This window comes from Camellia sinensis, chromosome 1 (assembly GCF_055761805.1).
Source record: "Camellia sinensis isolate YWXY chromosome 1, ASM5576180v1, whole genome shotgun sequence".
NCBI lineage: Eukaryota > Viridiplantae > Streptophyta > Magnoliopsida > Ericales > Theaceae > Camellia > Camellia sinensis.
In genome coordinates this window covers 161966492-161983079 of record NC_138961.1, presented here as the reverse complement: position 1 = coordinate 161983079, position 16588 = coordinate 161966492, and the positions used below count along the sequence as shown (strand labels likewise).

The 16588-nt window shown below is 35.9% G+C and overlaps 1 pseudogene across 1 annotated transcript; it reads right to left on the bottom strand.

Annotated features, from left to right (window-relative positions):
- Positions 1-6933: 6933 nt before the first annotated feature.
- LOC114305039 (UDP-glycosyltransferase 91A1 pseudogene) lies at positions 6934-8677 on the bottom strand (annotated as a pseudogene). Its single transcript, XR_014340703.1, has one exon. The product of XR_014340703.1 is annotated as a UDP-glycosyltransferase 91A1 pseudogene (transcript).
- Positions 8678-16588: the final 7911 nt, after the last annotated feature.

Sequence of the window (16588 nt, the reverse complement as noted above, 5' to 3'; positions counted from 1 at the left end):
GGTAAAAACAGCCACATGTTGCAGAAACACAGGGAAAGACCTGAAAAGCATTTAGCAGGCAGAAATTTGAGCAATTCAGATGCAGATCCACTCACTGTTCACAATGAAGTGAAGATCACCAAGCAACACAGTTATTTCCAGAAATGTGAATTGACATTCCAATAGATTCACCTCAACCATAAATTGTAATCAATTGTTATCACATGGGCATAAAAGAAGAGAGATGTGTGCCAAAAAAAAGGAAACAGTAAGATCTGCAAAAATCCAAAGCTACTAAGAAGAAGCAGACGAAGAGGAAAGAATAACAGCTGCAAGGTTTCTCTCTATGAAGTTAAAAAATATGCAAGAACATAACTGAGGGAGAAGATTGAAGGAAGGGGAAAGGAATTTCCTTAAAAAATAAATTGAAATAAGAAAATTTAGCAGGATATACAAGGAACAAGAAAGAAAAAACAAAGACGGAATCCAGAATATAAAGGGCCAGGCCAAACTATCCTAAAGCCTTCTAGACACCATAATAAAATTCAAACTATCAGATCAGAGAAGCCATAGATAAGGCCCGGTAGGAGTAGAGATAAGGATGGGAGGGAAGGGAATTATGCGAACATAGCATTGTACCATTGTCCAATATAACTTCTCACTAAACATCTCTATGGATCACTTGACTAATTTGTAAGGTAGAATAAATACTTATCTCACTTTCAAAAATATCAGTTGAAAATTATTCCATTCCTGTAAATAAAAAGAATAATTACTAATTTCTAATTTCTATCAGCCTCATTAACGGTATTAATGGTAAATAAAAAAGAAATGTGATTTTGGTGGGTATAGAGATGTTGTGTAAGCCTCATTAACTTCAAGCCAAATTGAGTACAAAATATTGTCAAATTTTAACAGTTCCAATAACAATTGCATTACAGCATTTTCTCTTGTCCTGCTCCAACTTAGCAAGAATTAGAGCAGCTACATTAGATACTAAAATATGAACAAAATATCTCTTCTGCTTCAAACCAAATAATCATCAAGACAGTTAATCCCAAGGGAGCCCTTTCCAATTGCATGAAGGAAAACTGAATTTAGATTTTTTGAGAGAGAGAGAGATAGAGAGAGAGAAGTCAACAATAATTAAGATTAGTGTAATGCTATATAAAAAAAAAATTATATATTAAAAAAATCATAAAAGATAAGTATTTTTTCAATTGAAATCATTTATAAATATCATGAAAATTACATTAAACTGAATCATCTGTGAGCCCAATACCATCATAGCCTCAATACAATAAAGAACCCTAATAGTAATAAGAAATAAAATAAAAATCTTTTTGACTTTGACAGTAATTAATATCCTTATAAATCTTGATAGTCACAGTAAATAGAATCCAAAGGATTTTAATGAAGGGTCATGCCATAAACAGATCGAAGTGTGGATCTCATTATTTTTCACAAATCGAAGTGTAATGTTCACACTCCAAAAGTGTGCGAACTAAATCAGACTCGTGCCTTTCGGCACCTCTCAATCAAGGGCAACACAGCGTTTGTTGTTACACTACAATCCCAAAATGTTTTGGCAGAAAATATTTTTAAAAAAAAAATCAAAAATTTAGTTGGAAAATTTTTTTGTGTCCAACAAAATATAAGTTAATTTTAATGAACTTAAGTGGAAATTATTTTTGGCATTAAACGAAAAAGCCATCACCCCCACCAAAACCCAACCACCGCCACCATGACTGTCATAAAATATTTTTAATGGAAAACATTTTACCAAAACAATATTTTTCTGCCAACACAAACAGTGTAAATGTGATATGGAGAGAGAAATGACCACAAAAACCCTAAAACATAAATCTTTCCACCATTCCTGGTTGACCAATGTATAGGCAAAACTACACATTGGTCAACCAGGGCATTTGGCCGAGTGGTTGTGTAACACCTTTTGTGTATGAAGTCTCAGGTTCAACTCTTATAGAATGAATTTGCAAAGAAAAAGGGGAGGGGGGGGGAATGTCTGACTAACCTCTTCCTGAGTGATCAGTTGGCTTGCATTGTATTATGCAACCACGGCTTTCAGTGTTTCATGAACTATAGAAGGCAACACTCTCTCATTGTAGTTTTCACCAAGAGTGCAGTAGATTGTTGGCAACTGATCTGGCACAGGGCGTGTAAGGACACGAAAAGCTATCTTAACCTATTCAGCACAAATAGCAGGAATTAAATACCAGAATAATTAAAGACAATCGACCTCCTAGCATATAGCAATGCTAAATAAATATTAGTGCAAATAATAAAGCCCAGATCGAATAACAAGAAACAAATCTACAAAAGGGATTTAGAAAGGTCAGAATGTTTCCATAAATTAACCTCCTTAACTACCATATAAAAGTGAAACCTTATTTCGAGGCACGTAATTCTTTTTATCCAGGCTTCAATCAAGAGTCCATATCTGGAAAAAGTCACTAAAATAAACTAGCAAGTTTTGTTGCCATTTTATTTTGTGCATGATAAATATAAGAAAATCTGTAAAACAAACTTACCATTTGGAGATCGTGACTCCCCGAAGAGCTCTCAACAAGATTGGGACGTGCACGAACATCATAAACAATAGGCCTTTCAAACCAGGGAATCATCAAATGTGTTCGTTCAGGATAAACCTAGACACATTTTATGTTAGTGCAAGCACAAAATGATCTTGTTTGTCAGAATGAATTTAGATAGAACGCAAGTAAACAGAGATACTGATTCTATATCACTGAATAAGTAACCCTTTCATAGTTAATAATATAATAAAATAAAACGTAAGTGGATATAAAATAAAAATGAAATCATGCTTCTCCATTTTATGTGATACCTTGCTAAAATGCTAACTTCAAAATACGCAAACCCGTCACAGGTAATTAAAATAGCCTTTGGCTCATACCTAAAAGTGCAATCATCAAATGGGAGATGAACCTCATGTGCCAAAACAAGGTTGTACATCTTGACGTTCTTATATTACACCAACAAACAAAGGAGAATCTTATTACAAATTGGGACTTAATTAAATGTTATGAGCATAGTCGTCAAATCGAGATTTGAAACATGAATTGAAATGCCTTGTATTGAATCGCAAATCGAATAATTACTAATTTCTAATTTGTAAGTTTGACATAATTATGTCAAGTGCCCTTAAGATTTTATTTCACATAGAACTTAGCCCATAAAATAGCAAAAAACAGCAGCTAACAAGATAGCTGTGCTAGAGAAGCACTAATGTAACAGTAGATACACCAATGTAGCAGCATACTAGAACACATATACAGCAAAACATAGCAAAGGTACACCAGAGCAGCACACAGATACAGAGACACCAGATTAGCAAAATGCACCAGATTAGAAGATTAGCATAAAATATAACTCCAAATTTTCCATCATGTTTATTTCTATGAAATCTTGAAAATGAAACTTTCTATTTATGTAGCATCATGTAGAGCGAGAGAGAGAGAGAGAGAGAGAGAGAGAGAGAGTACCGATTTGAGCTTGAAATGCGAGTAATCAAGGGGTCAGAGTTCAGATCTGAGCTTCTGAATTTCTGAATCTCTATCTGAATCTTCGATGGAGCTTCGAAATCGCTTCGATGGAGCTTCGATCTGAATCTTCGATGGAGCTTAGATCTGAATCTTCTATGAAGCTTCGAAATTGCTTCGATGGAGCTTCGAATATCTGAATCTTCGATGGAGCTTAGAGATGGTTGAGAGAGAGAGAGGGCTCAGATTCAAAATGATGTATACGTCTAAGGGTTGAGAGAGGGCCCAGATACAAAGTAAGGTTTGAAAAGGCGCGTGTGGCTACCGCATTCGGAGGCGTTTTTAAATGCCTCCTATTATAAAACAGTACCGTTTTGGTTAAAAGAATATGCGGCGTTTATAAAACGCCGTTAAATATTAATAATAGTGACGTTTAAAAAAACGTCGTTAGAAAAACGTCACCATATCCCCTTTTTCCAGCAATGCAAAGAGAATTGCTGTCAATATGTTATTAGTTAGGGCAATGATAGAGACCACTAAAAGTGGTGCTCTAAAGCAATCACTAATGATGTGGCATACACTTCTTTTTTTTTTTTGTAAAAAAAAAGACACAAAAACACTGTGGCAGTGGATGGGACCCACTACCACATCATTAATTATGGCACTAATTAGTGCTCTCACTCATTTTCCCATTAGTTAAAGGTACCACATATGGATGCCAGCTTGGTACCCTATCTGCATATAATAATTTCTCGTAATTTACACAATGTGTCAATTTGATCCCTGTCAAAATAGAGCAATTGTGTAGACTTTTTATCCACCAAACTTAACAACTGTTATTTATTAGACTAAAATAATACAATCTATTAAATTAAGGGACAAAATCAAGCAACTTAAAACAACATATATCAAATTGACAAATCCTATAAATTACAGAAACCATTTGTATAATTTACCCAAAATTAGATGAAAATTTCGAACTTGAGGTTCATGATTTATAATGATGGAAGCAACAACAAGGGAAAGGAGACGAAGTTTAATCCATCTCTCTCACAGATAGTCATCTGTGTGGGTTTGTGTGTGTGTGTGTGTGTGTGTGTGTGTGTGAGAGAGAGAGAGAGAGAGAGAGACCCCCGACATCTGCTGGACGTGGATTACCTTGTGAACAACCGTCAATATTTAATTTAATGAAGAGCTTGGAAGAGGATGTCATTTAGTAAAACACAGACTAACACTGTTTAGTTCATTGATTTGAGTAGGATTCGAAAAGGAAAATAGATGTAAATTGTGAATGAAATATAATTACATTTTATCTATATTTTACACACTTTTTTTTTTCTTTTTTCTTTTTAAATTCTTTTTCAAATTTATAAACCAAACATAGTTTACAAGCGTAAACCTATAGAACTGCTCAGTTTGGTCAACATAAAAATTCATAGTAATTTGAAGTAAAATGATTGAAATACTAATTTTTTTAATAAAATTGCATTGCGAGTAGAGCATATGTGCCAATGTATAAAAGGTTTCAGAGATTTTTTGTCTCTAAAAGAAAAACATTGTTAGAAAAAATATTAAGAGACAATTTTTAGTCGTTATGTGAGTTGTTATACTACAAAGTCGTTTTGAAAATTCAAAAAAAAAAAAATTATTGGTAAAATTTTAAAAATGTTTCTGATAAATATATTTTTACAATACAAAAGAAAAATTCATACTAAAAGATTTACTTTTTGAGACATAAATTTTGATTTTAAAACGATAGTAGTAATTCATTACTAAGGTGCCATTTAGTAACAATTAGACACCTATTTTTAGTTTAGAAAAAAAAAAAAAAAAAAAAAAAAAAAAAAAAAAGCTTTAAAACATGTTTATGTTTATTTTGTGTAAAAACGAAAACAAAATATATATTTGGGGCTGGTTTGGCATCCATGAAAAAAGACAAAAAATTAAAAAGTTATTAAAAAGTCAAAAAGTTATCCCTATTTAAAAAATATATACATAAAAAAATAAATTAAAAAAAAAGTACAAGTCAAGTTTTGGCATGGCAATGATGGTGCTGTCAAAACATATATGTATATATATGTGAATAAATATTATTGGAATGATGTGCTGTCAGAACATATATGTATATAGGATGAAATGTCATCGGTACTATTGGGTCAATGGAGGCCCATCAAAAGTCCCGTTTTGATAATCGAAACCGTTCAATGTGTAGAACTCGTCGACTACTATATGCTTGTAAAAACTCATGTTGATCGGATATCGATAACTATATGATCAAATCAATTTTGTATAAACAAATGGATGATGCACAAAGTAACGGTTGACAAAAATCTAATCCGATCAGATAGCTATTGACATCCGATCAACATGATTTTTTATAATTATATAATACTCGACAAATTCTACATATTGAATAGTTCCGATTATCAAAACGAGACACGTGGTGGGCACCTACGGGCTGAACAACATCGTAGGCAATCTGGTCCTAGCTGCCCACTGTATGCATGACGATACCATCACTGTCAGTAGGCATTTATATATGTAGGGAAAATGTAGTAATTTTGTTATTTTATACAATATTTTAATATACATTTTTTGGTAAAAAATCAAAAATTTATTCCAAACAACCATATAGTTTTTCCTCTACTTTTTAGTCTAAAAAGTCAAAAAGTGCACTTATTTAGAACACCCCAAACAATCCCTTAATATATACATATTTTAAAATTTTATTTTGAAAATAAGTGAAAGGGGTGGCTGCAAGTGATGGTTGCTGATGGTGACCGAAAACAGTTATCATTGTTAAAAGTGGTGGCCAAAACTGGTTACCAACAATTGGAGGTGGTTGCCACTGATCAGATATATGGTTGGCGGTGCCGGAGGTAATTGTTGGCCATGGGAAGTAGTGATCTCAGTGGTTGTCAAAAGTCAGAGATGATGGTCGGTCAGCCACCCAAAGTGATTGCCGAAGGTAGTAAATCCTAGTGAGATGTGGCTGGCAACCGAGGAAGATGGTGGCCAAATGTCCTTGGTGGAGGATGTCATGAGCGATAGTGGACGACGGTGGTAGGGATGAGAACCATGAAAGTGAGATATTTAAAATATTAACGAAAGATTATCAAAAATAGAAAAATATTATGCATTATGAAAGTGTGCTACGCATTGAACCTACACTAGTAAAACAATTATCTCTACTTTAGAAGTATGCTAAACATTGGACTACGATTGCTTAGGAAAAATAAAGTTATAGATCATAAAAAAAATTTCATGAAAATGATCATGAAAGAGTTATGATTCTTGGATTACCTTGATTAGTGTGTGGTGCTTTATTCTAAGTGTAATCCAATGGTCACAAAACTTTCATGATTATTTTCATGAAATTTTTTTCATGATACCTAGCATTACTATTTACATTTCACACTGGAACTTTCGGATATTAATGTTAAACTTACTACTTCATTGATAACAGAAAATATTACATCAAATGATAAACTTATTGTATTAATTATACCACAATGTACCACATCAAACCATAAATACTAGACTTGTTTGTTTTCCAGAAGAAGAGAGACTGGATGGTTTAGTTTAGTCCCTTCAATTTTGCATCTTTATTTCGCTCTCTGTGAGACTTAAAGTAATCCAACAAGTTGTTCACATATTCGTCTTGAACATTCCTGTCCACAAACAATCCTTTCATTTTTTTGATTCTCTCCCTGTATATCTTCCCCTCTGTCTCAACCATCACCAATCTCAGTGACTCGGCCACTGAGTCCCTCGTGAACCACCCGTCTTTCTCGTCTCTGGGTACCGAGTACCCCATCTTCTTCTCCTCCAGAAGCCTAGCATTCAACCCCTGCTCTGCCAAGAAAGTCAACAAAATAAGAGCCTTCTCGAACTGTATTGCCTCAACCACCGAGCTCCACCCAGAGTGACTCAAAAACCCACCCACTGAGTCGTGACTCAGTATCTCGAGTTGAGGCACCCAGCTCGTCCACACCACCCCGCGTCCCTTCATTCTGTCCTCAAACCCATCTGGCAACTCAACAACATCAGTATCACCCAAACCACGTTGCGTCCTCAGAGCCCAAAAAAATGGTAACTTGGACAGCTCTAACCCGAGAGCTATCTCTGTGACTTCGGCTTGACTCGGCTTTGCCTCGCTCCCGAATGCAACATAGACCACTGACCCTTTAGACTGCTTGTCAAGCCACTCTTTCATGGCTTTCCATTCGTCGTTGTCATCGTAGTCCCCAGAATTCAGAATCGGAGGAAGCTGGCCAACCGGTATAACTGGTTTTTGGTGAATCTCTTGAAGAAGTTTTAACCATTCAGGTTCAAACTCATGAGAGCTCCTCACAGCCAACACATTGCAGCCTTCAATAGTAGCTCCCACACGATAGGTAGCCGGAATATTATCATCATCCCCGGTGGTTACGTCATCAAAGACACGGTTGATCTCAAAGAGTCGAAACGCGACGGTGGATTCAAAGGGCACCCATTTGGGTGGCACAGTGAAGTCCTCAGGTTTTGTGCGGTGGTCAGGAGTCAAGCCCATCAAAGCCGGTGCAGGACCCAAAAAGCATAATGAAGCAGCAATGAAAATACTGAAGTAGGCACGTGAAATGCCGAGTTTGGAGGCAATAGGGCCAAGCCAATAAGGCGCAAAATCGTAAATAACCCACTCTGGAGCCATATCTTGTAAAAGTTGAGTGATGGGTTGTTGGAGCTGATCGTAGGCCTTCTTGAGGTACTTGACCTTGTCATATGGAAGATCGATGGTGGACTCCGCGTTTTCGGGGAGTTTGTCGACTTTAGGCAATTGAACCTTCACTAAATTGATGAGAGGAGCTAGATTTGAAGGCAATTTTGGGAGTCTGTCAATGTTTTTAGGAGTGGATATAAAGGAGACTGTGTGACGCTTTTGGGCTATGAGCTTGGAGAGTTCTAAGAAAGGAATCATGTGACCAAAAGCTAACCATGGGAACATTACTATGTGTAGCTTTTGATCTTTGCTCATGGATGGGTTACTTGTGGAGTCCATGGTTAGAACTTTTAATGTTTCCCGTTCGAATTCTCCTATATAGAAAATGGAATGCACTGACTGACTGGCAGTTAGGAGATTGACTGGGGTTGATTAGAACATCGATGCCATCTATTAACAAAACAAATTTTTATTGATTTTTAACATTTCTTTTTTGGCTTTGGTTTTTGTTTCTTCTTTCTATTTGGTTTAACTCACTTTACTGAAAATTAAAATTTTCATTTTTTGTGTTTTTTTATTTTAATAATTTTTTAATAGTTTACGTAATTTTTTTATTTTTTAGATACACATAATCTAGATATATTTAAAAAATATAAAATTTGTACGAAAGTCTTTACAAAATTTATTGAATACAATAAAATATGAAAATATATTGATTTTTCATATTTTGTTTGTAATTTTTATATTTGATGATTTTTTTTTTAAAAAAAAAATAAATATTATTTTTTAAGTGTATCAAGATTAAGTAAATCTAAAAAATTAATAAAGTTGATTAAAATATTTTAAAAAATCACTAAAAATAAAAAAAAAAATACAAATTAAAAATTCAGAGAAACTATGGATCATTACATTTCAAACAAATACATTTATTATTGAATGATAAATATTTAGTAGGGTATTATTGGGTTTGGTGGGATTACAATTTATTTTTTTAGATTTTATGTGTAGATCATTAAAAAAATAGATTAATTTGATAATCATAACTATATTATTTTTTTATATTTATTTTTCAAAAAATTGTTGGAACATAAGTTCGATAGCCACCACCCTAGCCACCGAAAGCCACCCTAACCGCCGAAAAAATCTGTGATCAAAGATTTGTTAAAGCATGGAAAGTCAAGATTTGTAGGCTTAAAATCAAAATAAGATTGTATTGTTATGCCTTTACATGATTAGTTTTATCTATATATAGCTATTGTATTATGAGAATTCAGTGTATGGGAGAGAAGAAGAAAAGAGTGTAAGAGTTAGAGAGACAGAGAGTGTGTTTCTCCTCGTTTTATGATTTTCTCAAGAGAAGTCTATTTGTTTGTCTCTAAATTTATCTCTTTGAATTTTATTTCAAGTTACCACAAGTAATTTGAAGTCTCCCTTCCACTAACAAAAATGAACAATAACTATAATTTGAAAAATAGACTAGTCATTTTTTAAGACAAACAAAATAAAATTATATATCTATAATTATTAAATCAATTTAATTTTTTAAATAATTTATACATAAAATTTAATAAAATAAATCATTCAATTTATCAAAATGATCTCATAATTGGCTCCACGGACCCTTCAATACGCACTCAATACAAACCAAACCCTATAATTTATAAATATTTGAGAGTTGTTAGATGTCCTTACTTTATTCCATATACTTTATTCTATATACTTTATTTGAATATGTTACTATCACTTTATTCTATACAATATTTGAAGGTGATTCAAACGTAGTGAGTAAATTATTAAATTTTAATTTCATCAAATTAATTATTAATGTAGCTTTTTTAGTTTTAGCTTTAGTTTAGTGAATTTGGCCCAACAAATCTAGCTAGCAATTTAAATTAGTCAAACATGAAATTAATCTACATAATGGAAGATTGAGTAGGAGAATGCAATGAATAATATGAGTGAACTACTAGAGTTATATTTGTCTTCTACAATTCTCTTTCAAATTTGTGCGAGTATTGTTGTGTAGCATTTTTATTTCTAACAGTTATGACATTTATGGCCTTTAATTATAATCTATTGTGATATTAGTTATGACTGTGATATTAGTTATAACCAAAAGCTATTTAATTATAGTGTTTGGTTACAACTTTCTTTTTAAAAAAAATTATTTATGACTCCGATAAGATTGAATTATGACATTTATAATAATCAAACCCACTAATATTACATCTGACACACAACCTTAAGACATTAAACGTTAAATACAAATGATAAACACTTGTTTGTTTCCCATTTTGACAGAAGAAGAGAGAGATTGGCTGGTTTAATTTTTTTTTTCTTTTTTTTCTTTTTTTTTTTTTTTTGAACTGATTGGTTGGTTTAAATCAGTCCTCCAATTTTGCATCTTCACTTCATTTCACTCACTCTGTGAGCCTTAAAATAATCCAACAAGTTGTTGACATATTTGTCTTTGACATTACCAAAAATCAAAGTTTTAGAAACCAAAATTTAAGAATAAAATTATTTTTTAGAAACTAAATATTTTTGTTGAGAAAATTATCGTTATTATATTTTTAACAACAAAAAATTAGATATTAGTGATGAATTATTATATTTTTTGGACCAAATTTTTTGTCTTAAACAATAAACCTTTTTTGGACCAAATTATTTTGTTCCCAAAAGTATATTTATTAGTGACATTTTCAAAATTTTGTCGCTAAAAACATTATTTTTGACTTTTTGAGATAACCTTTTAGCGACTATCTTCACGGCGATAGAAATTGGTCTCTAAATATCTTTTTAAAAAAAAATTTCACTTTTGAGAATCAAAAAATTTAATCTCTTAAACTCTTATATGTCGTAATGTGAACATTCCTGTCCACAAACAACCTTTTCATTTCTTTGACTTTCTCCATGTATATCTGCCCCGCTTTCTCAACCATTAATCTTAGTGACTCAGCCTCTAAGTCCCTAGTGAATCACCCATCTCGCTTGTCTCTAGGTACCGAGTATGCCATCTTCTTATCCTCAAGAAGCCCAGAAATCATTCCTTGCTTTGCCAAGAAAGTCAACAAAATAAGAGCCTTCTCGAATTGTATTGCCTCAACCATCAAACTCCACCTAGAGTGACTCAAGAACCCACCCACTGAGTCGTGACTCAGTATCTTGAGTTGAGGGGCCCAATTCGTCCACACCATTCCGCATCCCTTCATTTTGTCGTCGAACCCATCTGGCAACTCAACAACATCAGTATAAGCCAAACAACATCGCGTCCGTAGAGCCCAAAAAAATGATAACTTGGATAGCTCTAACCCGAGAGCTATCTCCTGAATGCAACATAGACCACTGACCCTTTAGATTGCTTGTCAAGCCACTCTTTCATGGCTTTCCATTCCTCGTTGTCATCGTAGTCCCCAGAATTCAGCTTCGGAGGAAGTTGTCCAACAGGTAAAACTGGTTTTTACTGAATCTTTTGAAGAAGTTTTAATCATTCGGGTTCAAACTCATGAGAGCTCGTCACTGCCAACACATTGTGACCTTCAATAGTAGTGTAGACACTTAAATTTTCACGTGTCTTGGTCACCATCTGATTAATCAAGGCAAATAAATTTTCTTGATTGGTTAAAATTAAGATGGTGAAAATTTTCAAACGGATGTGAGTCCTACTAAAATTATGGATCTCAACCCATTTTAAATTGTAGGTCATGTCAAAAGAGAAGTAAACCTATTTTGACAATTGGGTCAACCCAATGTGTGGGGCCCATGAAAATATTTTATCAAAATTTTAGTAGAAGAAATCAAATTTAAATTAAATTTGAATACAAATTATGTCCATAAAATAATAAATAAATTGCTTGTTTCTTGGAAATTAGAGTTAATTTTGGAGTTTCCAAAATTAAAAATGGAAGAAGAAGTCAACAAGTTGATCAAAGTTGGGTTCATACGTGAAGTAAAATATCCGACATGGATATCAAGAATGGTCCCGGTAGTCAAGAAGAATGGACAGATTAGAATATGTGTCGACTTTCGAAATTTGAACGAAACATGTCCCAAGGACGACTTTCCGCTTCCTATTATGGAATTAATGATAAACATCACTACCAGACACGAGGTGTTGTCTTTCATGGATGGGTGTTCAGGATACAACCAAATACGGATGGCACCTGAGGATGAAGAGTTAACTGCATTTCGTACCACAAAAGGCATCTATTGTTATAAAGTGATGCCTTTTGGACTCAAGAACGCCGATGCCACCTATCAACGTACCATGAAAAAGATCTTCGATGACATGCTCCATAAATTTATTGAGTGCTATGTTGATGATTTGGTGGTCAAAACTAAGAAAAAGGAAAATCACCTAGAGGACCTTCATGCAGTCTTCAATCGGCTGAGAAAGTATGACTTGAAGATGAATCCACTCAATGCACATTTGCCTCTTAAAAATTGAGAGATTATTTCCAAGCCCATACAGTGCATCTCTGTAAACACCGCATTTTTGACCGTCCTCAGGATTTGGTTATGCTTGCAGGTACACCCAACAACTAGTTCGACTGCTCGCCGAGTACTCGACTGTCGCGGCGGAACGTCACCGGTTCGAGCTTCCTGGACCCTGTATCCTTTCTGCCTCATTTTTGGACCGTGACTAGGTCCTGTCAGAGTGGACCCTGTGGTGCACTGCCGGCCATCGCATGGCACTGCCGGCCATTGATGAGGCCCTGCCGGCCATCAATGAGCCACTGCCGGCCATTGCTGATGGCCGGCACCCCCTATCTCAGCTGGTTTTCCTCCAAATCTTTTGAGCCAGCTGGATTTTCATTTGCTCCACTCCATACACGTGTATGGAGGGATGAAGGCCTTGCAAAGCTTCTTGAAGAAGCTTTGGCTTTTCATTCCTCTATATAAGGAAGAGGCTTCTTCCTTAGACAGGGTTCTGAACTTTTGCAGAGAAAAAACTTCTCTTTCTCTCTATATTGTGTGTGTTTTGTGCTTTGAAGTTGGATTTCCTTGCACTTTTACACTACAACACCTAGATATACACCACCACCATGGAACCAAGCTTCTTGGGAGGTCTTCTTGAGCTCTGAAAGCAAGCTTCCACCCCCTGAAATTGCTGGTTTTGAAGAGGGTCTTCAAGGGTGAGCATTTCCCCCATTTTTTCACTTTCTTGTACCTTGCTTTAGCCCTCTTTACATATTGATTTAGGCTTTGCTTATAACTGGAAAAAGTCTTGTTTTTAAGTGGTTTTTAAGTTTGGTTAAGGTCATTTTTCTGTTTGGGGTGTGTAGCCCCCTTGCATGCTTTGTTTGGCTTTGTTTTAAGCCATATCTTCAGGCCTCCGAGCTAGCCTTGGTTTGGCCTTCCTACCACTGAAATCCAGTGGATTTTCAGTGGTAGAGGTGTGGTTTTGAGGTCCTAAATCAGAGGGGGTAGTCCCCTCTCTTTGTGTTCTTCTTTGCTTGCATTTTTGGCCTTCCAAAGGACCATCCCTCTATGCATTTTTGAGGCGTGGTTCAGGCCTATTTTTGTGACTTCTAGGACTTGTCTTAGCCCTGTCCATGGCTGGTTTGGCCATATTTTGCATGCATATAGTATGTGTAGTGTAACTCCATCCATAGCTCATCAAAGTAGCATGTATGCTTGGACAAAGCTACACTTTTACCCTTGAGAGGCTCGCTGGGCCGAAAATCCGGAAAGGCGACCCAGGAAAAAGTTAGAGCAAGAAAAAGAAGAAAAAGAACAAAAAAAAAGAAAAAAAGAAAAAAAAAAGAAGAAAAAAAGAAAAAAATTCTAAAAAATGAAAAAAAAATGCAAAAACATGGGAAAAAAAAAAAAAAAGAGAAGAATTGAAAAGAAAAGAAAAACAAAGCTCGCAAGGTTGAAAACCCAGAAAAGGAGGCCTTGGCAAAAGTTAGAGCGTAAAAAGAGAGGTTAATACCCGAGTGTACCTTAACCCCGAACTACGTAAGGCATGATTCCCATCTTCGGGATACGTAGGCAACTTCATTCTGAAGTCCAGCCGCAAACACTTTCAAATCAATTGTGTCCATATAATGGTTTTGATGGTCTTTGCCTTCTCTGTATCTGAGAGTTCGGTTGTGATCATTACTCTGAGGACTGATTACAATGCGCTGCGGTGCCATTCAAACAAGGGGCAACTTTCCGTTGCCATACAATGCGCTGCGGTGCCATTCAAACAAGGGGCAACTTTTCATTGCCATACAATGCGCTGCGGTGCCATTCAAACAAAGGGCAACTTTTCGTTACTATTCAATGCGCTGCGGTGCCATTCAAACAAGGGACAACTTTTCGTTGCCATGTAGCTCTCTTCAAGCAAGGGGCAATTTTTCTTCGGATCTGAGGTTGTGCATCTCAAGAATAGGTTCTGTGCTCGTTGAGCAGTGGCCGTTTGCAAAAATAGTTTTTGAGAATTTTTATTGAGGTTGACTAATTTTCTTGAAAAGTTATTCCATTTTTTTTCAAAATCAGACCATTCCTTGGACCCAAAAAAGAAAAATTTTCAGTGCTCATAGCCCGACTTTCATGATTTTAAATCAAAAAAATCGAACAAGCATGTTAATCTAACTCTCATGTTGGTCAAAATTGTTTTAGTGGAAAACCAAAACAAAAAATGGTTAAAATGATGAACTAGGGGCACAGTTGAGTCAGGCTTCCTGTCTTTCCTCTGTTGTCAATGCATTTGCCAGAATGGGCACCATACTTGCCAAGAAGGGCACCTTGTTCGCCAGAAAGGGCACCACTGAAGCTAACCGCAAAAGGGCAAAAAGCTCTCATATCCTCCAAACAACGAGGTATCAAGCCAAGTGCGAAGCACGAACTGGAATGGGGCAAGGTATTCCACTTCCTCATCCGGACAGATCTGATCACATCCAAACTCCCCAGCGGAGCATCGTCAACCGATGTCAATTGCAGATCTGTTGCGCGTCTGGTCGCATTGCAACCCCTCTGTGGGAGAAACTCACTGTTGTGAACAAGAAAGAGAATCTAGCAGAATGCTAGGGGCAAGAGCCCGCAACTTCTTGTTTATCCATTAACCACCCAGGAGAGGGATAAAAAATGAGAGATTGAAGAATAGAGAGATGTGCGCTGAAAGAAAAAGTGAGGAAAAGGACTTTTTTAGAAAAACAGAGCTTGAGGCCTGAGTGATGTGAGAATCACAAATGAGAAAGGATGGGAAACAATACCCCAAAAAACAGGCTTCCTGTGCACATCTGAGTGTCATGTCTTTTTGTTTTATCTCGATTCTTGTCTTGAGTCGTTTCGAGTGTTACTCGATGTGTTTAGGTTGTTTACCTTTTGTTTTTCATTGTTGAGTCGTAGTGTGCTGTATTCAATCGTAGGCTCAATGCCCAGTTGAGAACTTATTCTCACTCTCAATTTCAAAAAATCGTTTTGTACTCAGAGTGCCGTGTCGTTCTCCACATTTGTACAAAACAGGATTTTGTTCTTTCAAAAACCGCAAGATTTAACCCGGGTCATGTGGGAACAGTAAAACCAGGACCTATCTGAAGCTATATGGGTTCCAGACTACAAAGAAAAAGAAAAGAGGGAAAAATTTGGAGCATCTGAGTTTGTTTCAACTTCAGTAAATTCCATGATTGTATTCCGGATGCACCTCCTCAGGCCTTGTTAATGCTACCGAAGTATGAGTGCGCCTCTACCTCAAGTGTAAGCCTGCTTCAAGTCAGAATGCCAGTCCAAGCAGCACATGTGGTCTTCACATGCAGATGTTATCTCTCGCCAATATAAACAGGGTATCCTCTTTTGAGCTGAGCGTGTTGCCAAATCCTCCGAGAGGTAAATCGGAGGCACTGAAGTACATGTTTGATGCCCCTCTATTGCATAGGATGTGCACTTTCATATACACTTTTGTTGCATACGTGCCGCGCATCGTTATGATTCATGCATAGAATATGCTTACTTTTGATTCTGCATAGAATATGCTTGCTTTCGATTCCGTATAGAATATGCTTTCCATGATTGCATAGAAAATGCCCCCATACTTGCATAGAAAATGCATCTTATTGCACTTCTTTTGTGCACCTCACTCGCACTGTCTTGTGTACCTGTATTGCATTGTTTTGCACATCTCTAACATGCGCTGTCACGCACATTCTACTTGCATTGTTATGCATGTTTCAGTTGCATTGTTATGCACACTCTAGTTGCATTGTTATGCACACTTCACTTGCATTGTTATGCATGGTTCTAGTTGCATTGTTATGCACACTTCACTTGCGTTGTTACACGCATTCCACTCACTTTGTTATGCACCCTTTCAATTGCATTGTTTTGCACTCTCCTTTGTTTCTAAACACCGAGATATGTCCCTATGTTTCTCCTTCCCATTCCGAAACATCGGGATACGTCC